The sequence below is a fragment of the Cyrtonyx montezumae genome, unplaced genomic scaffold (genome assembly GCF_038088225.1).
Source record: "Cyrtonyx montezumae isolate F1298 unplaced genomic scaffold, pur_monq_1.0 scaffold_36, whole genome shotgun sequence".
In the NCBI taxonomy this organism is placed as follows: Eukaryota; Metazoa; Chordata; class Aves; order Galliformes; family Odontophoridae; genus Cyrtonyx; species Cyrtonyx montezumae.
The window spans coordinates 10,870,458-10,895,990 of NW_027072041.1; the positions used below are offsets into that span (position 1 = coordinate 10,870,458).

General features: G+C 42.9%; 1 protein-coding gene across 1 annotated transcript in view; it reads right to left on the reverse strand.

Annotated features, from left to right (window-relative positions):
* CUNH5orf63 (chromosome unknown C5orf63 homolog) overlaps positions 1-25,533 on the reverse strand; it is an 88,396-nt gene that overhangs the window by 56,953 nt on the left and 5,910 nt on the right. The gene's annotated exons all lie outside the window — the stretch shown is intronic.

Consider the following 25,533-nt stretch of genomic DNA (forward strand, 5'->3'; position numbering starts at 1 on the left):
TGACTCTATTAGATAAAACAGGAGCAACTATTACCAACTTCATTATACTTCCACAGAGAGCAGATGCTACTGATAATCCAACTCAGTGACACTTATTATTCTAAAGAATAAATCCTGGCTTCATTAAGCTTATTATTCTTTATATCACAGAATCATTAAGTTTGGAAAAGACCACTAAGATCATCAATTCCAACTGTCAATCCATCCTCACTGTGCCCACTAACCATGTCCCTCAGTGTTGCATCTACATGGCTCTTGAACACCTCCAGGTGACAAGGTCTCCTATGAGCCTCCTCTTCTCCAGACTGAACAATCCCAGTTCTCTCAGCCGTTCCTCATAAGACTTATGCTCCAGACCTCTCAGCTTTATTGTGCTTACACTGTGCTTCTTCTAAGGATGGTCCCATGAAAGAGCTTGCTTCTGAGTAAGCCTAAAAGAGCATTTTGGACACTTGTAAAGCAGCTTCTGTGCCATGGAGAAGCATTTACCGAACAGAAGTTTGGCTTCCTCCCTGTGTTTGGGTCTAAACTGTTAGCTTTTTACCTATTTAATGGGTGGGCTTAGGGATCAGTACACTTTGTCCAAGTTGTTTGTGTACATTTTCTCACAGCTTACATTGCTGTTGTGTGCAGTGGCCTTCAGATGGGGCTTTGGTGTATCGAGTGGGATTTTCATACAATCAAACCTGTTTTTAAAAACGGGAACATTTGTTTCTGCAGCTTACTGATCAGCGGAAGTTAACATTTAAATTAAAATAGCAGTAGAAGAAGAAAGATAGTTTTCTCAAGTCAAACTGTGTTTTCTGTCTCATTTTCAGTAAATTTAGAAGCGCTTTCAGTTTCATTGTATGGAAAAACATAACATGGCATAAAACTAGAACTTTGAGTCATATTAAGTGATGCCTATACTCAAGCTGCTCTTTTAGAAGACAGGCTTTCCTGGAAAAGTCAAGATAATCTGGAAAACTGGAGATAGTGGATATTGTATCAAGTTACCAATTCAGTCTGATTCTAGAAGACCTTCCTGGAACCTGTTTTTGATGTTTTATGAAAGAATAAACCATTTTATGTTAAAATATGATTGTGCTTACTTAAAAAGCAGACAAATAGCTACCTTGAACTATAACTTGTACAGTTTTTCTTTTAATATTTGATAAGAAGGTGTTACCTTTATTTCATCACTGCTAAGTGTTGTATCTTAGTGTCTAACTTACTAACAAGTATTAAATATTTTTAGAGATACAGCATATTTTTAGTGAGGTACTTCCTCTGGGCATTTTGGACATCTTCCAGTATCTGCACGAGTACTAGAAATAATCTGAGCTTTGGATTTGTGAAGAGGCTCAATTTCATACAAAGTTATCAATCTCTTTCACCCCAAATGCTTGGTATGGTTTTGAGGTGGAGTACTGTTAATACCTTATATGTCAAAATTTTTTTTTAATGGAACTTTCTGGAATAATCCAATGCTTCCATCCTTTTTCCAAGAACAAGGTTTACATTTATTTTATTTTATTCTGTTCTTAAAGAAAAGTTGTATTTTTTATGAAAAGTCTTCAAAGAAGAGTGTCTGATTGCATACATAAATATTTACTTATTTTCCATAAGGACTGAAGTTAATAAAAAGAATTCTATTTTTAATGTCAGACTTTAAATTATTATTGATTGCATCCTTAGGCACCATACAACAAAATATAACATTAAATGACAGATACATTTCTTTCAAAGTTTATTGCAGTTGCGTGGAGCACAGCAGCTTGGTCCTGTGACATACTGCTGGGCTAGCCCAAGAACAGCGGGAGTCAGTTAACACCTGAAAACAATAACAGTTTTTTACAGCTTCACACTGGGAAAAACATCATTTTTTTTTCAAAGTGTGTGGCAGGAAGAAAGTGCAGCTGCAGACAGTGAGGCGTGCTCAGCAGGAAAGGGTTCGGTCAGGTACAAATCCAATTAGGTAATGTGAGCAGAAGAAAGAAACAAATAAATCCTTCATTTTCCAGCACCTAACCCAGCATGCAAAGTCTATATATTTTACCAGCATCTTTCCACTTACTTCCAGTAAGTCTCAGGGTTATTCTTCCCTGCAGGGATGTGGTCTAAGCACAGAGGCTGTAAGATGTTCATCATTTCCTTTCCTGTGCAAGCCCTGGTGCTTTTCTTGACTTGTCTGCCATTATGAACATTTGAAACAGCACCTACTCTAGCAAACATTTGCCATCACTCAGCTCTGTAATTGAGGCAATGGACTGGGTTCTGCCCTCACTCTGGACTGTGAGTGAGGGAACCAGTGGGGCAAGGATGTTCTGTGAAACACACACTGACATGCAACTTCAGTGTTCTCTAACAGTAACTGAAGGAAGGTTTCGTATCTACTACATCATTTCAGATTTTACATTCTCACATGGCTCTGCCCCATGTGAAATAAAGCTGTATCCACACTAAGGTCATTAGTTCCCTGTCCTTCCTCTTTATCTGACCACTGAGGTAGTACCTAATTTTCACTGGCTTTTCCTATGTTCTCTCTTTTTCCTAAAATTTTCAGGCCTCATCACCATATATCATGAAATTTCCTCATACTAGAATAGTTAGAAAATGCCAGCTATAATTGTGAATCTAAAGCTGACCTCTGCATGTACTGATTTGAAAGAGAGGTAATAAACTTCCACTTCCACAGACATACCCTCATATCTGTTAACAGGTAAAGAAGTTGGTTATAATCTTGAGTTATTTCACTAAAAACTAACATTTTTAATTTTTTTACCCATCTTTACAAGTTTCTTACCCTTTTAGTAGAGCAACAATCATCTAAACATTTAAAAGTGCCTATCACTGTCTTCTTAAGGACTTTTTTGTGCATACCAAGCACCACCTCCTTGTTAGTCACTAGTGTCTCAATTTTTCTTTCATCTGAATGGGTTAATGTGTGATTTCTACCATAATAAAAAATATTAATGCCTCCAGGGGAAAAAGATTGAAGACAAGATTGAAATTTCCTGTCTGAGGGCTGATGTGCAAGGCTGCTAGCATGGATTTCAGTCATGAAAAAGACTGATGTGTTTAGTATCTCATCATGTAGAAGGACACACCTGTATCATTGTTATATAGTATTTATCACTGCTTTTAGAAAAATTAGACATTTGACATCTCTGCTTCTGAATCAGGAATCCTAAAAGAAGAAAAAGATTACCCTTTAAAAAAGGAATTCTGACAAGTAAGAGGGGGAAAGATTTCAAACATGGGACTTGGGCTTTTTAAATCTATATTGCTTCTAATAAAAAATAAAGTGCATTGAGAGATGTGTGAAAGGCTCTTTTTCTTTCCTTCTAAGTAGAGGTTGACCAAAATTTTATTCAAATTTATATCTATTTCAATGAAACCTCAGAGAAATTTGAAAGAATAAGAGACTGAAAAGAATTACCACATTCACATCCCTAATATTTCATTAAAATCTTTTCAGATTTTTTTTTAAGAATGGAAAGTGAGGAGTTGCAAAGTATCTCCTTTTTCCTCTTTTCAGCACTATGAATATGTACAGAGAACTCCACTTCTTTTGATAACATCCATTATATAACTAGCAGCTATCTGAACCCAGTTCCCCTCTCTCCCAAAGCTGAGTGAGAACCAGGACTTTTCTGGGGAATTCAACATTGTTGTTTCTATAGCATAGTTCTGTTTTCCCGATTCATTTAGACATCCTATAGATCAGTTGAAAGTGACTTAACATACAGTTTAAAGACAAATACATAGGCAGATAGATCCAGCCAAAATGAAGTCAGTATCTCCTTAGGCAGCGAGATGAAAGAAATGTGTTCTGAGTCTTTGTGTACATCTGTAGTTTGGTATAAAATAATATAAAAGATATCTGAATTTCACTCACCCCTTTTTCTTCTTTCTTGTTTCCATTATGTTCCTTTAATCCTCCTGAGGACTCCAGTGGACACTGTCAGTAGCCCTAAGACACAACCAAGTAAAGTCCCGTGCAACTCTAATTCATGACTGCTCTGTGAAATGAAATGAAGATGGCTACACAGGCACAGGGATTCAGCAATATGTATTACTACATAGAACTACATAGGCAAATGCATTCTGCTACAATGACAGGTTCTGGTTTTCTGTGTATTGCATTGGACAAATCGTCCCCTTTGCCATCTTCACATGCAGCCTGAGGGACAGAGTAACATTGATTCAACTCTGCTTTTGTGCACTTAATAGTCATATACTAAGGAGTAGGCAACATGAAATTAAGCCTGTAAGGAAGATGGTGCCCAAAGCCCTACATTCTGATCTGGACTGGCTCATTCACACAGTTTGCATGGGCTGATCATAACCTAGGATAACTCTGAGAAATCTAGCAGAAACCTCCAATAAATTAAGTGCTGATTCTTCCTTCAATGTACTAAAAATGGAGACAACTCCCACACCAAAATGCATGTTAAATAATCCACTCCTCTGAAAGGATTTGTCGTCCAGTCTTTCCTTCCCTTCACCTACCATCTGGTTCAAAGACATAGCCATACCACACTGCTTACAGATTTAAGTCAAACTATTTTATGAAGAGCATGAGACAATGAAGCATTGACCAACATTGGCTTATTTATCTCATTATTTATCAAAGTTTGCATGCTTGAAATAAAAATTGGAAAGCACAAAGGGAAGAATAACAGAATTACTAATAAGCCTAGATCTTTAATCTGAAAGCATGAAAGAAAAATTTATTTACAATTTCAATCTTGAGCAGTGTTTAAAAAGAAAAATTAATTCACCTCACTTGAAGGTGTTCTGTTGATTTATTCATATTTCTATTGTTACTTCTTTATAAACACTGTACTGGAGCCACCACTGGTACTTCTCTGCATGATTATTTGTGTGAACAGTAGGAGTAACCTACACATTTAGCACCAGTCAGAATGTAATCATAGGTTGGTAGTCTGTGAATTAAGCCTCATGTGTCTATTTGTTGATATTTTCTTTTTCAACTCCATATATGTCTTTTTAGCATATTTTATTCCTTTCTTGAACTAGATCAAAAAAATTCACATAAATGGAATAACCGACAAATGCTAAATACTGAAATGTAAGCATACAAACATTGTGATTAGTTGCTCAAAGTCTGACAAAAGCTGTTGTGTTTTTTATTATTTTTTAATATACTATTAAAAATAAACATCTTACAAAAGACATTTAAAATTTGCCACCTTTGATCCCCATTCCAGTCTCACTGATTTTTTTTTTTTTTGTCAGCAGCCAGTGCAATGGAGACATGAAAGACCAGATATTGCATAGGGGAATTATTTTTTTTCCTAGCTTGCAAGTGACAGCATGTTGCACAACACAGCTAAAATGAGATATCTTAATAAGTGAGGTCATGCAGAAGTACCAAAATCTGTTTTCTTTCCTTAACAAAGCAGAAATGTGTTCGGCCCATATCTAAGACACAGAGTATTAAGGTCCAGGACTTGCCTGGCCCTTTCCTGTTTTGTTTTGTTTTTTGCTGCAGCATATATAATGAGAAACTCAGCTACTGCTGTGAGTATTGGTAATTGACAACCAGCTAAATACTGCAAATCATATATTTAAAAATGAACAAATCAATACTGCATCGGTTTTGGTTTGGCACAGCTCTATTTTTTGGCTGCTGTTCTCGGGTGGAAGGCAGTTTGGAGAGCTGCCAGCAGCACCACTAAAGCAAACAAGCCATAAAATCTAGCACACAGTGGGGAAGAAGAAAATTATTTTGGTAAGAAAATGCTGTCAGCAACAACACAGCATCCTCACATATAATTTTAAACACCTTTACGTTATTGCATAACACTTTAAATCTCTTTAGCACAGTATAAACTTGTCTATCTTAAATATCAAAAAATAACAGCTGGCAGTTTTTTCCATTATTGCTTCTTTCCCACATACTCATTAGTGCTGACATTTCTTGTTAAGTACATTCCCTACAGTGACAAACATGTCTCATAGTGTGCATGCTTAATACACTAAGGTAACAAAACTCTTTCAGGCTTTTCCATGTACTAACTGCCTTTCCAAATTGATTTATAGCTTCTGCCAGTGGTGTTTTATTCACGCTACGTGGAATGCAGAGAAGCCACGTAGCTAACTTCCCATTAAAACACTAACAGAAAAAACATTTGCTAAGCACAAAAGAGGAGTACTGGCTGGTAGTCAATAGAGGCATGCAGTTATTTTTACATTTGCATATGGTGCAAAGCAAATTTCTCCACCTTTGGATCCTTATGTATTAACTATGAAATTCCAGGCAGAGATTCATAGTCAGATGTAGCCAAGCAGCATTCCATGCGTAATATTGCTTATTTGTCTTAAAATTACTGTTCAAAAATTTTTAAATTTATCAGTGCTACTATTGCTCCTGTAAACAACTCAAATCCCCTTTCAAATATAATTCTTACCTCTCTTTTATTGATCATACTTCAACAATTTGTGTGGAGTTACGATGATCCAAGCTGGGTCACAATGCAGTAGAATCCCACATAATTCTACTTACATCTCCTAAAAAAACATCCTCTGTACTAGCAAATAGAACCACAGAATCGTGCAGGTTAGAAAAGACCTCTAAGATGATCAAGTTCAACCCCACCATGCTCACTGACCATGTCCCTCAGTGCCATATCCCTATGGCTGTTGAACACCTCCAGAGACCACCACCTCCTTTGGCAGTGTATGGGAACTGCTGAATCACAACCCAAACCACTGATTGGTCACCTGAGGTGAGCACCAAGTCAGCCAAGGGGCCACAGGTGAAGGTGATATACCTGTGTGATTGGAAGGGGTGGAGCCTGGCTCCACCTCTCCCAAACCCCATTTAAGGGCTGACCACCACCAGGGAAAGATCTCTTCTTGGAGATCCCTCCCACATGGAGTCCCCTGTGAGCCTTGACATCCTGAAGGTGAGCCATCTTCTCTTTTGTATTACTTGTATCCTGAGGAGAAGACTCAAAAGACAAAGTACCTGGTGCCTTAAATATATGACTGCATTAAGAAACACAACGATAGGCAAATTTATTAGAATTTTAAATATCTCTTTGTGGGCAAGTACCAAAACCACTGGCAGGTTTAAATGCATACCCACACTGTCCAGTTCAATAACACATGAAGCACTTTGGAAACAATTGATCGGACCCCCACTGAGAAAGTGGTAAACCTAATGTCAAAACTAATGTCAGAAGTTCAACTCCAAAGCACCTCTAGATCTTCTAGAGATTTTCTAGTGCCTCGCTTCCCATCTGGAATTTCACTGGGCACAGTTCATGCCTCAGCTGCTGCTGAGGCTCACTGCCAATTTCCATGCTCGATCTGCCCTTACCTGCTTCCTCTGTTTGCTCTTGGGATGAGGCCACAAGTCACTGATATTTGAAGACCTTTGTCACATGGAAGCTTCAGTTTCAGAACTGAAAGGAGCTAGGGAGGGAACAACATCCAGCATCTTGCTTTTCTTACTGGAGGGAAATGTGCAGACTCACATTTGGTGCTGGAACCTCCTTTGTTACATGAAGAGGGAGAGAGGGGGTTGACAATAGTTGAATGCCACGGCCACCACTTAGGGGAGAAATGCTTACCTTCTGCTGTTTCCCACAGTTTATCTGTAAGGCCATAATGAATAGTTGCGAAGATCAGAGAGAGACAGAATTTAATCGTTCCTAAAAGAGTGGTGTGGTTTTTTTCACAGGACCACTTATACTAATTAACTTCTTTGAAAGACTAAGTGTCAATGGTTTACAGGCAGGCTCGCCCGGTTCCCTGACAATTGGTGCGGGGGACCCACGCCCCAGGGAAGGGGGAAAGGGAAAAGGGAAAAAGGGAGATGGGCCTAGGAACAAAACAGCGGCAACAATCTGAGGAGGAAAGCTAATTTACTAAATAGATATCAGAAAGCAAAATAACAAAATGTAATACAATATAATTGGAATTAAAGCTAATAAATCAAACAAAATGAGCAAGAGAGAGTGTCCGATAAACCGAAGGCCTTATGCTAATGCTGAAGGCGGATGGCAGCGAGCACCCACTGCTGAGTCCATCCCAAAGGAAAGAGAGTGTCCCGTGACCACAGACAGTTTTTATCTTTCCCTCTGAGCGCAAACATGTAAGAACGCAAAGTATCGCAAAGTCCTCTGGGGAATGGAGATCTTCTTCTCTTCTGAGACAGGCATACCTGGAACTATCGATGATCCACAGAGCTGGAGCATTAACTCTTTAACTCTAAATGCACTATATGATGTTATGATGTGGAATACCAGTTCCAAAAATCATAAAACCATGACATTCCACCCCTTATTCCACATCACTACATCATGTTTGATATATGTGTATAGAAGAACAATGATTAACATGCATTAAATACACACACAACATATATATGTATATACATGGAATTACCGACTGTACTCCCCCAACATCAAATTCTCTTGTGGTACACACTGAACATCCCCATTCTTCTGCGTTAACCACCAAGTGGACCCAGGTCCCTGAGCAAAGACAGTTGCCCAGAGAGGTCTGCCCTTTCCAGAAGCTGGAAGGACCCAAACTGCTTTTCCCAACATGTTCTTTACATGTACTACAGGGACCTTATCTCCCTCTACAGTAGGTAGAGATCTGGATTGGGCAGGACCATCACAACAGATGGATCCTCTGCTTTTGCCATCGCCCTTCCCACCAAGGAGGTTTCATCCTCTTGGCTTGTTTAATTGTGACGCATGTATCACAGTCATGGATAACCTGTGCAATAGCATCCATAGTTAAGTCCACCCCTCGGTCTCTAGCCCACTTATATGTTGCATCTCTTCCTTGATGCCTAGAGGTCTCATGGGCCCATCGAGCTAAAAATAATTCACTCTTGTGTTGCCAGTCCAAGTCTGCTTGAGCCACCTTAACTTTGGCAGCTCGATCTATCTGATGGTTATTTTGTTGTTCCTCAGTTGCCCGGCTCTCAGGAACATGAGCATCTACATGGCGCAGCTTTACAACCATATTCTTTATTTGGGCAGCAATGTCTCTCCACAATTCAGCAGCCCAAATAGGTTTACCCCTCCCTTGCCAACCATTTTGTTCCCATTGCTGTAACCACCCCCAAAAAGCATTTGCCACCATCCATGATTCAGTGTAAAGATATAGCATGGGCCACCTCTCCCATTCAGCCACATCTAAGGCCAGCTGGACAGCCTTTACCTCTGCAAATTGACTTGATTCTCCTTTTCCTTCTGTGGCCTCTGCAACTCGTCGTGTGGGGCTCCACACAGCGGATTTCCATCTGCGGTGCTTACCCACAATGCGACACGATCCATCTGTGAACAGGACATATCTCTTTTCATTGTCTGGTACTTCATTATATGGTGGGGCCTCTTTGGCATGTGTGTGATACCTCCTTTGCTGGTGTTGTTCCAAACTTTTTACCTTCAGGCCAGTCCATGATCACTTCTAGGATTCCTGGATGACTGAGGTTCCTCATCCGAGCTCGCTGTGTAATCAGCGCAATCCACTTACTCCAAGTGGCATCAGTAGCATGATGGGTGGAGGGAACCTTTCCTTTGAACATCCAGTTCAGCACTGGCAATCGAGGTGCCAGGAGGAGCTGCATTTCAGTACCGATTACTTCGGAAGCAGCTCGAACCCCCTCGTACGCGGCTAAGATCTCCTTCTCAGTTGGAGTGTAGCGCTCCTCAGACCCCCTGTACGCCCAACTCCAGAATCCAAGGGGTCGGCCTCGGGTCTCTCCAGGAGCTCTTTGCCACAAACTCCAAGTGGGACCTTCCTTTCCAGCAGCAGTGTAGAGGATGTTCTTTACATCCTGTCCCGTCCGCACTGGCCCCAGGGCCACGGCACGGGCTATCTCCTGCTTAATTTGCTCAAAAGTCTGCTGCTGCTCAGGGCCCCACACAAAATCATTCTTCTTCCGCGTCACCCGATAGAGAGGGCTCACAATGAGACTGTAGTTTGGAACATGCATTCTCCAAAAGCCCACTACACCCAAAAAAGCTTGAGTCTCTGTCTTACTTGTGGGTGGAGACATGGCAGTGATTTTGTTAATCACATCTGTAGGGATGTGATGACGTCCATCTTGCCACTTTATACCTAGGAACTGAATGTCCTGTGCAGGCCCTTTCACTTTGCTTCGCTTGATAGCAAAGCCAGCTTGCAGAAGGATCTGGATTATTCTCTCTCCTTTCTCAAAAACTTCCCCTGCTGTGTTGCCCCACACAAAGATATCATCAATGTATTGTAAGTGCTCAGGAGCACTGCCCTGTTCCAATGCAGCTTGGATCAACCCATGGCAAATGGTTGGGCTGTGCTTCCACCCCTGGGGCAAACGGTTCCAGGTGTACTGGACGCCCCTCCAGGTGAAAGCAAACTGTGGCCTGCACTCTGTGGCCAAAGGAATTGAGAAGAAAGCATTGGCAATGTCAGTGGTGGCATACCACTTGGCTGCTTTTGACTCCAGTTCATATTGCAGCTCCAACATATCTGGCACAGCAGCACTCAGTGGAGGTGTGACTTCATTCAGATCATGGTAATCTCGGTAATCTACCGTCAGCCTCCATTCTCCACTGGCTTTACACGCCGGCCATATGGGGCTGTTAAAAGGTGAGTGAGTTTTACTGATCACTCCCTGTCTCTCTAGCTGATGAATCAGGTTATGAATGGGGAGCAAGGAATCCCTGTTGGTGCGGTACTGCCGTCTGTGCACCGTTTTTGTAGCAATCGGTACCTGTTGCTCCTCCACTTGCAGCAACCCCACAACAGACGGATCTTCTGATAGGCCAGGCAAAGTCTGCATCCCCAGCAGCTATTCCAAAGGCCCATCGATACCCTTTGGGATCCTTAAAATATCCCCTTTTGAGGTAATCAATACCAAGTATACATGGAGCCCCTGGGCCAGTCACAATAGCATGTTTTTGCCAGTCTTTACCAGTGAGGTTTATTTCAGCCTCCAACATGGTTAACTCTTGGGAACCCCCAGTCACCCCAGAAATATAGATTTAAGTCTGTCCCTTGGTGACTTGAGGGCATTAGAGTGCACTGTGCACCAGTGTCCACCAGTGCCTTATATTTTTGTGGTTCTGATGTGCCAGGCCATCGAATCCACACAGTCCAATACACTCTATTATCCCTTCCCTCCCCTGGCTGAGGGCAGGGCCCCTCTATTTGTTACCTCTGTTATTTTTACAGCTACTGCCGTGTCCGGCAGCCACTGGAGCAGTCACCTTCTTGGAGATGTTCACCCTGATGGTTGATCTATTTCGTAACTCTTTTACCCGTGCCTGAAGTGCAGATGTGTGTTTTTTATGCCACTTCTTCATATTTTCCCCCTGGTCACATAGGTAATGCCACAAGGCAACATGTGACATAGTCTTACTGTTGTCACTTCCTCGAGCAGGAGAACGTCCTCTTTGATAGCTGAGATGTTTCTGTTTTGGGAATCCTGGTTCCCATCAAATCTATCAGTTTCGTCAGAATCAAGCACAGTAGTCAGTTCGTCCATTATATCTCCTTGATTGCACTCTAGTCTGTCCACTCTTTCAGTTACCTTTACCAAGGCTGAAACATAAGCTCATAGAGGGGTTAAATGTAACTCAATGTCTTGAAGTTTGTTAATCAGGTCATTTATAAGGGGTCTTCTTTGTCTTCTGCCATACTCTGCTGCTAATGTACTGGCATACCTGTTTGGTGGAGTCCTCGTGAATATACACCACATAATTGGTGTACATCTGATTCTCTCAGGGTTTTTCTCAAACAAACAAAACCAAACAACAAAATACACAAAGTTTCAGACTACTACGCACTCCCTTACCTGATGGGACAGTGCTTGTTCATTTGTTCAGTTTTCCTATTTTGTTAACCACATCCTCCATGGCACAAGTTTTTCAGCATGAAATATCTCTGGATAATGATAGCAAGTGTTTTTAGGAATGGGAGCAGTGTCAAAGGCTTTAGGAGGAAGAAAAATCAAACTTACCAAGAAGAGATTTCCCACTGAAAAAGTGGAGGAAAATGAAGTCTTAAAATATCTTAAAATAGATGTCAGCTGGACATCTTCCTGGTCAGATAGATATCTCAGGAAGATAGATGACTTTCATTGCAGTCTCAATAAGCATGTGAGGTAGGGCTCTGTTTTTTGTCATCTGCACCAATTTGTAATAAGGGAATAAAAAAATGAGTTTGTTAGTTACTCTAAATTGATGCATCATTTGTAAGTAGCGTGATTGTAGTATATGTACAACAAAGAGAGAAGTTAGTTATTCTTTGTTAGGAAACACATGAAGTGTGACTCCATTCAAATTAGCTCACTGTCATGTCATTCATTCATCTCACCCAACAACAGAATCAGAACAGAAACAGCTTGCATTTTTTGGCAGCACTTCAAGCAAAGAAAACCAAAGCTTTGCTTCACCCTCAGATGCAGCCTTGAGCAGCAAGATCCAAAGCTGTCCTTTTGGATCACCCAGCAGGTCACAAAGAAACCTGATGCACTTCCTGTCCCCTGGTTAACTACTGCCATTGCACTCAAACAAAAAAAATCATGAGCCTGCAACTGTACCCAAATTAAATGATCATCTATACCACCTTTTTTCCTGTTATGAAAGAATGTCACCAGACAGAGTGTTCATCTTCCCAGGACCAACCCAATCAGTTATTCCTCAGTTTCTCTGTACTATACTGCAGTGTGATGTCTTCTAGAAATACACAGCACACATAAACCTGGGTAGCTGATCTCTCTTAGAGCTTAATTACTGGATTACTAGAGCTCCATTACAGCTCTGCACTGGCTGTACAAGGAAGTGGAGGAGTCCCCATCCTTGGGTGTATTTAAGAGATCTGTGGATATGGCATGAAGGGACACAGTGGTGGGACTCAGTAGGTTGGACTGATTGTTGGACTGATGATTATCTTGAAGGTCTTTTCCAACCTAGATAACTCTATGACCTTTTATGATTTTATGACTTGACTCTGTCCAGCAGCCAAGTGCCAGGGCTCAGTCCGCTGTCCCTGACAACCTGCTCACTGCATGGGCAGAGTGCTGGAAAGAGAAGAGGAATGCTCACAGCTGTGCAGTCACTGTTAAGCAACAGTCAACACTGGTGTGCTATCAAGAACCAAAGCCCAGCACCACGTGGGCTGCTGTATAAGTATCTCCATCATGGCCAGACCCAGTACAAACACAAAAATCAGTGTGCAAAGGTAGCTACAACCTCACAGTGACTGCCTGGCCCTATCCAAAATAGGATCATTTTGTCCAGAGGACATTTCTGCACTACATGCCACAGCTAAACACAGCACACTGGAAGAGGAATAATAACAGCCCATTTACAATTTTCATGGGCAGCACACCAACATCCTATTTACTCTGTGAGGAGTCTGATCAGTACAAATAGTGAAATCCCACTGTTGCCCAGTGACCTGAAAAACCCCTTAAATGTCCTAAACCAAATCTGCTGCTGGGCAACAGAATTTCAGGTGCTTCTATAGGCTTGACAAAGATTATGGATCTGAAATCTAACTGAAGGGGCACATGCCCTAAATCCTGTTGTCTAGAGTTAGAAGAGTTTAATCCATGCAACTGCCTACAGAAGTTTCTGCGAATTGTTGCAGCAACCATCTGTGCAGCATATCCTGTATTTATAAGAATAGGTTATTTCTGCTCAGGACTTTCTGTGAGTGGACAAATACTTGCTCTTATCACAGAATCAAATTCAGTCATTGCCGCGTGACTCTACCTACTCATACAAACAACTTCAGGCTTTTGGGGCATACATATATTCAACCACTTAATCTAACATGAGTGGTTTGTATCAGTACCCAAAACTAGATTCAGTTTGGCACAAGCAAATGTAGTAGCGTAAGCAGACGATGCAGAAAAGCCTTCTGTGCTACTCTAAAACGTTGCTTAAATTAGTATCAAGTATACTTCCTTTTTTTTCTTCTTCTTTTTTTTTTTTTTTTTTTTTTTTTGAGAATTGCAATTTTCAAAGGTAGACAGAGTTTGGAGGTTTTTTTGCTGGTCAGGAGTGGACAAGTCTGGACAACTCATACCTTTCATCATTATGCAACCAAGAAGCCTGGAGGCAATGGGGAATGACAGCAACATTCTTCCTGAAACTCTATTAAGCTGAGAAATTCTGCTTTTGTAGCCTTTCAGATATGTACAGTAGACAATAGCACAGTGGCAAGATGAATTGGTTTGGCTTCTAAGAGCTGTGGCGTTGGCTTGTTTCCTGCTACACCACTGAATGACATGTCTGTTGAGCTTATACATGGTACTTTCAAAACCTGAAGCCCAGATCTCAAATTTGAGAACTGCTTGTTACATCTGCCTGCTTCTTGGCTAGAAACCAACTACAACTAATGTCCACAAAACGGTCATCTGACGTACTTGAAGTTCTGCTTCAAATTTTGCTGCTGAACTTTTGAAACTTTGGGGATATAAATGATTCTCAGTGATCACACCACCTCTGAATTCCACTGTTCCAAGCGGCTTTTTAATCAAGCCACACAATGCCTGATCTTCACCATTATTAAAACTTTGCAGGATATGACAGGAAAATACCTTTTCTGTGACATAAAGTTTTCCATAGTGGGAAAAGAAATTACCAAAAAGACATTTTCTTCAACTTATTGTTCTAATTTCTACCAGGATTTATATAGAAAGCAATTAGTTTTAATCCCCATTCAGTTTTATAGAATGCCTCCACAGGAGTTTTTAGCAGAAAGCTAAGACTCAAGTAGGCACAGTGTGAAGAAGATGAAAGTTTGTTAATATTATCCTCTTAGAGATAGCATAACTGCAGTTCCCATGTGTTTTTGATTAAAAAGTATTAAGGTCACAATGTTCAAAACTGTCCTAAAATTGCTCATTGGGTTTACATCAGCCATGCCTGCATGAAAGTGAAATTCCTCATGCAGTCACTTGAAACACAGACAGCAAAATCCAATCCAAATTGACATAATTACAAGGAAAAGGAATACAGTCCTGGAAAACAAAATGAAGAGATTAAACACTATTTTAATTTATTGTTGGAATTAAAATAAACGCTAATACTTTTTATCAGAGCTATTTTCAGAGCTGCAACTCCCTCCCCCTCCCCTGCTTCTTTTTTAATACTTGCTTGAATGTAAATTACCTTTCTGAAAACTAGTCAAAATTAGACTGATCTAGCACAGCCTACTCAAAATTTGGGTTTGTTGCTTGCTTTGACAAGCAGACATTAGGAGAACTGAGAAGGTGCCACTTCCCTATGAATGAATAATAACATGCTTCATAAGCCATTACTACCAGCAAACAAATGCATTCCCAAAACTCCACTCCCTGAAAACTTTCAAACAGATGGAAGCAGCTTGCAGTACACCTATTTCAATGTATTTCAAAAACTCTATAGCCACTTCAGCCATAAAGCAGCTGCTTTGGTGAATCACAAAGGAGGTTGCAAAGTACACTGCTCACACACAGAGAAGTACATGCCCAGCGCTGGATTTAGCAGGGAAGAAGTGCTGATATTACTTCAGAAGCATTTCAGTTATGTGTGCACCACCATTATAGTGTCTTTCTAATTGCAACTACTTCAGTTATGCACTTTCTATATGCCCATGCTGCTTTTCCACCCACACATCCTGTGGAGTAAAAATGCCTTCCCACCAAACTTCACAAGGCCATCTTACCAGATGGGAAAGTGTAGACATGTATGTTGAGTCTGAAGTCATTGTACATGTCTGTGCTTTCAATGCTGAAGTCATCTTCAGAAAAACTGCTTGCTTCCTATCGGTTTTCCACCATCTGCCATCTTGGACAACATTCAGTAAGAAACCACATTTAAATGCTGCTTACATAATATGCTTATATATGAATATATGAACTAAAGCTCTTATACTCATTGGTTAGACTGTCTCTGACACTATAATTGGATAGAAAATAGATAAAGACAAGCAAGAAGTTTTTCTTATACAGAGCACAAAGGATGTGTAAACAACCTGTCTGTGAGATAACCTGCTTTAACTCTTGCTCTCAGTGTGCTCAGCTGGAAGGGACACATAAGGATTCCTGGCTCTACACAGCACCACCAAAACCCTATATCTGAGAGCAGTATCCAAACACTCCCTGAAATGTAGCAGCTTGGGGCTGTGCCCACTACCCTGGGCAGCCTGATCCATGTCCACCATCCTCTGGAGCACAGCCTTTCCCTTATATCCAACCTTATGACTTTAATGAAGAAAAGGATGTTCCCTAAAATACTCTGAGAGGGAGAAATATAACTATTTTTGGCAAAACGTTCAAGAACATAGGGAGAAGTGAAAGTACTTTATTTGTCAAGATCCATAAAAATGCATAGCTATTCTCAGACAAAAACTGGTTTAAATCTGCTAGTTATTGTGGAACAAAAGGGTAAAAACCTAAATCTGAGTGCGTGGAAGAATAGTGTTTCCAGAAGAATAAATAAATGATCAAAAAACTGTTCTATCTTGTTAAAATGAATGGAGATATTATTAAAATTAATGTAGACATTATGTTGATAGCTTCCAATGCTCATGCCTGAATATAATTTTACTAGTGAAACTGGAAAAGATAAAAAATGAACCTTAACCTGTATCCATGTGAATTACCACATGGCAGCTATCACAGTGAGGTTAATCACAACGCCCATGTACAGAAATACCGAATGGAAAGACTTCAAAGCTGTACACTCTTCTGCCATTGCTTTCTTCCAGTACAACGTTTTCTTTCTCAGTCTACTTCTTATCCCCTCATCCTCCCAGTGTATTCTGAGACATCATGATGCAGTGTCAAGCACTGCTTTTCACCTGCAGGAATGGGTGCTGCTGCGGATGGTGACCCATGGTATATGAAATTCAAACTGAGAGACAACCAGTAAGCTGCGGAGGAAACAAGCATGCTAAAGGTCAGCACTTACCAGAATGGAGTAGAATTAATGCATTGCTGCTAGATGGGAACCTGTTACAACATCCATGTATCAAATAACATTTACACAGCTGTGGTCCTTCCCTTTACCATAAGTTCTGCTGGCCCAGCTTGCTGTGACAACAGATTGGCAGGGCTTCATGCTTCCTGAACGTGTGTACGTGCTGCGCTGGTGCTGCTGGGGCCTGGACACTCCCAGGTTCAGGGTCACCATGGAACATTGGCAGCAGAGATAGTCCCAAAGGTAGGTATGGTTACACTTGCCCAAGCTTTTATAAGGAAAAAGGAACCTCAATCCACCCCATTCTCCTGGCCAGTCTTCAACTGTTTAACTGCATTTTTGGCACATGGGATTCCAACTTAGCCTGGATTAAATTCTCCTAAAACATGCCATAGTCCTGGGCAGGGATGTGGGCTGTTACAGCTATAAATTGTCTGCTCTCCACCAGTTCCAAGAAAAGGGAGAGCAAACAGACACCTGTTAATGCCAGTGATTCACCCCTACCCACAGGGCTCTCAGACTTGCACAAGTTCAACAAATTGCAGTTTTCACTAACAAATAAACACTATTTTCATTCTTATTTTGACAAAACCCATCTACCTGAAGAGTGGCAATTCAGGAGTGGAAGTACACTGCTGTTGCTTTCAGCCTAACCCTAGTCCACAGCTCAAGCTCACTCAGCTTGTTAAACTGCCATTCTTTGTAAAGCTGAGCAACTTACACATCTAAGCTATGAGGCTGCCACCTCCTGGCTTCACTTTCTGCATCTTAACTGGAAGTGACGAGGTTCATCAAGCTTCAGCTGCCAGGCTTTCAACAGTCTTAACCATGTGGATAATATTATTAGTGATTGCTTTACACCAGGCAATGTCAGTTTGAGAACAGACTTTCTATTTGTCAGCATGCTCCAATTCACTTCTAAATATCGTCACCGCTGAGAGGAAAAAAAAACAACAACAAAACCCTCACAAGAATGAGTGGACATAGCCAGTGATTAAAGCACTATGATTTGAGGAGATGGAACTTTTCCAAGTGACATCCAGCAGTCTCATGGGCTGCAGTCCTCCAGTTCAAATCAGTTCACAGCAGAACTACAACTATGGTTCCTCCCATTTCCCCTGAAATCTGGTATGGGTTCTTGCTCTTGCTCTTTCAACGGTAACTCACCCATAAGGAGATAAGTAATCACTTTGGTGGTGAACTTCCCCAGACCACCTCACCACAGACAGCTGAGCACCAGCTCACATTCACAGTGCGAACTGCCTATTTCTCACCTACAGAAGTTCACTTTCATTGTATTGTAGAAAAGATCCAGGGGGACCTGGACATGCTTGAGAGGTGAGTCCATGCCAACCTCATGAAGTTTAAAGTTCAACAAAGCCAAGTGCAAAGTGCTGCACCTGGGCTGGGGTAATATCAAGCACAGATACAAGCTGAGTGGAGAATGGCATGAGAGCAGCCCCGAGGAGGATTTGGAAGTGTTGGCTGATGAAAGATTCAATGTGAGCCCACAATATGTACTTGCTGCCAAGAAGGCCAAACCCTGGGATGCACCAAAAGAAGCACGACCAGCAGGTTGAGAGAGTCAATTTTGCCCCTCTGCTCTCATGAGACCCCACCTGGAGTACTGCGTCCAGTTCTGAGACTCCCAAAACAAGGGGATGGAGCTGCTGGAGCAGGTTCAGAGGAGGGCCACAAAGATGGCCAGAGGGCTGGAGCATCAGGATGTCCACTTTGTTGTCCCTCCCCTGATCCTCACCCATAGAGTCTCAACCTTATTATTCCCAGCCCCAAACTCAACAACAACAAAACACACTCTAACATAGAAAGCCACACCACCACCCCTCCTGAAATAAGGTGACCCATTTGTGGGCTGCAACATGTGAAGACATCAACAAAAAGCTGGAGAAGTTGAGCAGATAAAGCAGGTCAGCTTGGTGAGTATTTGCAATTTTCAGTTACTGGAGGAAGACAACACTGTGTTATCACTTTTTGATTGTCCAGAAATAGGGCATAATTAGGAAAGTTTACATATTATTTGCTCCTTCCCTTCTTGGTTTTGGAAGATGAAAGTAAAAGACAGAGCAATACCATGCTATCAAACAATACTTGTTATTCCTGGACATCAAAGGAAATGGGAACAGTTAACTATTTGAAGCAAAATTCTGTTCCCACTAAGGTTCTCCCAGTCAACGAGAATAACAAAGGTAAGAGAGGAGGGGGTAGCAACTGCAACCTTGACGCAACCTAAATTAGCAGTGAGAACCTTGCAGCACGTGTGGCCCTTGCAGCACGTGGGACTAGCTTCTTGCCCGTCATCCTGTCCTGTGGGGTTTTCACCTGGAAATGACTGAAAGTTCTCTCCTTTTGTGAGATGTGCTACCTGGTGCTCCACATTCATGTTCCCTTTTCATCTTTGTCTCCAAAACAAGAGGGCTTCAGCTCTCTGGAAATGGAAGAGCAAAAGTACCTTTTCCAGCAGTGCTGAAAGATTCTGGCAATATATCCCATGTCTGGCTTTGACAGGATGGGGAGGAGGCTGAGGATGCCAGGTGGCTGGAAGTGATCTTTCCACACCTACCTAGAAATCCAGGCCCGTTGCTGGCACATAAGGTCTAAAACAACCTTTCCTTGATAAGGAAAATAGGATGAGGTATGCACAAGACAGGGATGCATTTCACTCTGGACTGGAAGAAAAGCTGGAAATCATCCCTCCTTATTCTATATCACTAGTACACACAGCTAAAATAGAAAAACCTCCATCCAACTGATAAAGGCCATGGCACAGTCAGAAGCTGTTATAAAAATAATGCTACAATCCACGTTACAAAGTAGAGAGAAAAATTCAGCCACTGACTACAGAAGAGAACCTTCACAGCCTGGATGAATAAGGACAACGAGGAAACCTGTTTTTGTCTTCCATTTTCACAAAAGCAGAGCTTGTTAAAAATAAAGGAAAATTGCTCTCTGATGGCTATTCCAGCCTCTGTCAGTAATGTGTTTTGGGAAATAGGGCAAGCCCATATGACCTCTGTCCTCCGTATCTTTGAAGTAATAATGGTGTATTTTGGGAAACTGTTCGATTGAAAATTGATTTTGGGAAACTGATTGCTTGAAAAACACTGTGAAGCAGTTCTCTTATTACAAAATTTTCAGCATGGAAAAATCCAGGCTGTCTGAAACCATCCCAAAAAATGATCTTGGCACTTGGTTGCTGACAATAGAGATAATTCAGACACATTATTTAACAGTATCCCATAGGGAATTTACAGCATTATAAACTGCAGAAAGCATGGAAGATTTTGTCTCTAGGGACCTGCACTCTTCTTAATGGTGAAAAGCACTGTGGGTAGGGCAACCCTATGCTGCAGGACACAATGCCAAAAGCATTTTGTTATAGCAGCTTCCAAATTTTCTTTTCTCTTGTTAGTGAAAACATTACATTCAACACTCTGCTTTGTTAACTTGGGATCAGTCACTTATTCCAAAGAAATTTCACCTTGTTTTTTAACAGGTCCTCTCCTGGGCAAGGCTCCTTGGGAGGGATGTGGAGCCCTGCTGGGAGGCACCTCCTCCGTGGGGATGTCCTGGGGATGTGTGGGCAAAAGCAGGGGCTGGGCATGTACCTCAAGGCAGTGATGGCAGCCATGGCTTGGTGCTGCACTGCCATGCACATCTGGTCCATGGGCTCATTTTCCAGCAGCTCCTGTAGACCACAACCAGGATGGTACCTGGCAGTCTCCAGCACCCAGCACCAGCAGACCTGGTGCTGGTCGGCAGGGCCAGAGCAGCCCTAGTGCCCCCAGCCCAGCACCGGAACGCAGAGGCACCCTGTGTCCCACTGCTGAGATCTTGGTGGCGCTCATAGTTGCCCCACCCACCCCTGCCTCTCAGGGTGCTGGTCCCTGGGCACCTCTGCCCCCTCCCACAACCCCCTGTATGGTCCCCTCACCTTGACTTTCTCTGCTAAGTTATTTTCATGGCAGAAAATAGCCACGCTCTCACACAAGTCCCTCTTTGTGCCGATTCTGCACATGGTGAAGATGCTTTCCAGGAACATTATCTTTAGTGTCTCGTCCTGGCCAACATAGAGCGACAAGGAGGGTGTGTGAGCTGGGTGAGCCATGTCCCACTGGTCCAGAGCACTGCAGGATGCAGCATGCCTAGAGGGCAGCAGCTCCGTCCAGACAGCAGAGCCGGAGGGACTGTGTGGAGATGCAGGCACAGCCAAGATGTTAACTCTCCCGTACTCCTGAGAAAGTGTTCAATTGTATTTATGGCCTCCTTGTTCTTCTCCAACTTTTCGTTGTACTCTTCTCCATGGGGAGGCAGCCAGCCAGCATCTAACCAAGGAGGAGAGTGAGCAGTGTTGTAGAGGGGCTGAAGGCAGGCGCGAGCAGAGGAAGGAGCTGTGCCCTCTGCAGCCTGTGCCCGCTCCCCTGGCACAGTGTGCCCGTGGCTGTCAGGACAAGGGGCCCTGGTGTCGAGCAGGGGGCACACGCTACCCCAGCCCTGCCCACCATGCTGTGGACCCTCGCTCACTGGCAAGCAGCAGCTGCACCTCAGTCACCTCCTCGTAGGGCTCCGGTGGAGGTGTTCTCTCCCGGGGAGCCCCACTCTCCTTCCAGCCCAGACTGGGGCAGCTAGGGGGATCTCTCCTCCATCCTCAGGGATGAGGACTGAAGTTGGGAAGGAGAAGCCGCAGGGCTGCTGGGGGTAGAGGGAAACGACGTGGGCTGCGCTCGGGGGCTCCTTGCCAGACCCACACACTCCTGCCCTGTTCCCTCGCTGTCCTGCCAGACACTGCCAAGCCTCCGTGTCAGAATTAGGTAGTCTGAGAGTGCCTAGGCAATGCTAATGTTCATAAATCCATGGGACCCAACAGGGTACATCCACGGGTGCTGAGGGAGCTGGCGGAGGTGATTGCTGAACCACTCTCTATCATCTTTGAGAGGTCTTGGAGAATGGGAGATGTGCCTGAAGACTGGAGGATAGCCAGTGTCACTCTGGTCTTCAAAAAGGGCAAGAAGGAAAATTTGGGTAATTATAGGCCACTCGGCCTCACCTCTGTCCCTGGAAAGGTGATGGAACAGCTTGTGCTGGATGCCGTCTGCAGACAATTGGAAGAAAAGGAGGTTATCAGGAGTAGCCAGCATGGGTTCACCAAGGGGAGGTCATGCTCTACCAGCCTGGTGGCCTTCTATGATGTTGTCACTGGCTGGGTGGTTGGGGGGAGGGCAGTGGATGTAGTCTACCTTGATTTCAGCAAGGCATTTGATACTGCCTCCCATGACATCCTTATAACAAAGCTAAGGAAGTGTGGGATAGACGAGTGGACAGTGAAGTGGGCTGAGAACTGGCTGACTGGCAGAGTGCACAGGGTTGTCATTGGCGGCGCAGAGTCTGGTTGGAGGCCTGTAACCAGCGGTGTCCCCCAGGGGGTCCGTGCTGGGTCCAGTCTTGTTCAACATCTTCATCAACGACTTTGATGAGTGGATAGTGGCCGCCCTCAGCAAGATTGTTGATGATACGAAGCTGGGAGGATTGGCAGACATGCCTGAAGGCTGTGCTGCCATTCAGCAAGACCTGGACAGGCTGGAGAGGTGGGCAGTCAGAAACCTGATGAAATTTAACAAAAGCATGTGTAGAGTCTTGCACTCAGGGAGGAATAATTGCATGCACCAGTAGAGGCTGGGGGATGAGCTGCTGGAGAGGAGCTCTGCAGAGAGGGACCTGGGTGTCCTGGTGGACAACAGGTTGACCATGAGCCAGCAGTGTGCTCTCATGGCCAAGAGAGCCAATGGCATTCTGGGATGCATTAAAAAAAGTGTGGCCAGCAGGTCAAGGGAGGTGATACTCCTCTTTATACGCTGCCCTGGTGAGGCCTCATCTGGACTACTGTGTCCAGTTCTGGGCCCCCCAGTATCAAAAAGACAGGGATCTCTTGGAAAGAGTCCAGCGCAGGGCCATAAAGATGGTGAAGGGCCTGGAGGATCTCCCCTATGAAGAAAGGCTAAATGAACTGGGTCTCTTTGGCCTTGAGAAAAGAAGGCTTGAGAGGGGACCTGATCCAGGTTTATAAATATCTGAGTTGTGGGGGACAAAGTGGTGAGGCCAGACTCTATTCAGCAGTGTGTGGAGACAGGACAAGGGGGAATGGACAGAAACTGCAGCACAGAAGGAAATGGTTCCGCACAAATGTGCACAAGAACTTCTTTACGGTGAGGGTGATGGAGTGCTGGATCAGGCTGCCCAGGGGGGTTGTACAATCTCATTCTCCGGAGATATTCAAGACCCTCCTTGACGTCTACCTGTGCGACCTGGTGTAGGGAACCTTCTTTGGCAGGGGGGCTGGACTTGATGATCTCTTGAGGTCACTTCAAACCCCTACAATTCTATGGTTCTATGACCTTGGCACTTGGTTGCTGACACAAGAGATAATTCAGACACATTATTTAACTGTATCCCATAGGAAATTTACAGCATTATAAACTGCAGAAACTGCAGAAAATACAGGCATCCTGGCCTGTATTAGAAATAGTGTAGCCAGCAGGAGCAGGGAGGTGATCATCCCCCTGTACTCAGCTCTGGTGCGGCCGCACCTCGAGTACTGTGTTCAGTTTTGGGCCCCTAACTATAAGAAGAACATTGAGGCCCTGGAGCGTGTTCAGAGAAACTGAAAAAAAAACTGGTGAGGGGTTTGGAGCACAAATCTTATGAGGAGCAGCTGAGGGAGCCGGGATTGTTTGGTCTGGAGAAAAGGAAGTTCAGAGGAGACCTTATCACACTCTACCACTTCCTGAAAGGAGGTTGTGATGAGGAGGGGATCGGCCTCTTTTCCCTGATAACTAATGACAGGACGAGAGGGAATGGCCACAAGTTGCACTGGGGAAGATTTAGATTAGATTTGAGGAAAAATTTTTTCTCTGAAAAAGTGGTCAGGCAGGACGTAGGTCCTTTCCAACCTAATTTCCTTTCAGGAAAGGACGTAAGTCCTTTCCAACCTAATGTATCTATGAATCTATGAATCTATAAGCATGGAAGATTTTGTCTCTAGGGACCTGTGCTCTTGTTAATGGTGAAAAGCACTGTGGGGTGGGCAACACTATGCTGGAGGACACAATGCCAAAAGCATTTTGTTATAGCAGCTTCTGCATTTTTCTTTTCTCCTGTTGGCGAAAACATTACATTCAACACTCTGCTTTGTTAACACAATGTTTGATCACTCACTTATTCCCAAGAAATTTCACCTTGTTTTTTAACAGTCTCCACAACGTAGAGCTCTCTGTTCTAGCAGTGCTCTGCTGTTTTCAGACCCCGTGCGCAGTGGACTCAAGTTGCAGAAAAAACGTTTTAAATTCTCACCCCTTGGTGCCCAGAAAGCTTTCCTCTAGCAGAATTCATCAGAATTGGGTGATCAACAGGAGACACTGCAGGATGGAGCCATAGTGGGACTGCCGATTTCCACAACAGTTATTAGCTGGTTTCTTATTCAACCAATGCCCTAAGAGCTGAAATCAGTAGTAAATCTCAGTGAATTTCAGCTTGCTCTCCTCATTGAGTTTCATGTCTGGAATCTTCCCTCTATGAAAGCTGTGTCTGTTAAGCATGCTTGCTTAAATTCTTACTGAGGACAGAGCACAGGATAGAAAAGAACAGAAATGCAGCAGCAGGTATGTGTTAGTTTCTTTTTAGGAGGTTCTATCAAGTAGGTCTTAAGATGACTTTTTTTTCAGCACTTGTTACAGACTACTCACCTCAGAACAGCTGACTCCTTGCTTTTTTCCTGCTTCTGAAAATATATTTAACGTAGATATTCTCTGTCTACCATTCGTATTTTCATTGCCAATGACGCCCTGAAAGAACTGCAGTACCCTTCATAAAAGAGTACTGAAGCCAAATGATAAATGGATTTGCAGTTGTCTTGCAGAGCGAACAGAAATGTGACTCCTTTCTGTCAGAAAGCATAAAGGCCCCGATTGAATTACCACAGAATTACCAAAGTATCCCTAAGCAGAGCAAATCACTGTGAGTTTTTTTCCTTTCTTTTTCTTATTTTTTTTTTTAAGAACGCAACTGGAAATTAAAGGAAAATCATATTATTTCAAACCAGAAAATTTTAAAATAAGCTCTTTGGGTTTCTTGTTTACCTTTTCATAATAGTCTGAAGTAAATGGCATTAGTAGAAACTAATCTGGAATTAATAAACGCTGCTTCCATTATAGATCCTGTTCTTCTGGCTTTATAGTACTTCATTTTGTTCTTTCTGTCTCAGTTGTGATGGGAGTAACTCTAGCAGTAAGGACAGTAATAGATTTAAGTGTAACATGTTCACTCCACAGGAACAACCCACTCAATTGCTCATGTACGAGTATCAGCTTCATCAGATTTCTATAGGTGCTACGCTCCTTCACTGAGAATCTGCTGTCTTTAATCAAGCGTCCTTTTCATTTACAATCCATTTACAGCCTTCTTCTCCATTTCAAAATGAGCACTTGGGACAGACATCTATAACGTCTTCCTGTCTCCCACAGACATGCATCTTACACATACTACCAATCTAAAAGCACCTTTCATTTGATCTGCTGCTATGGAGCAACAT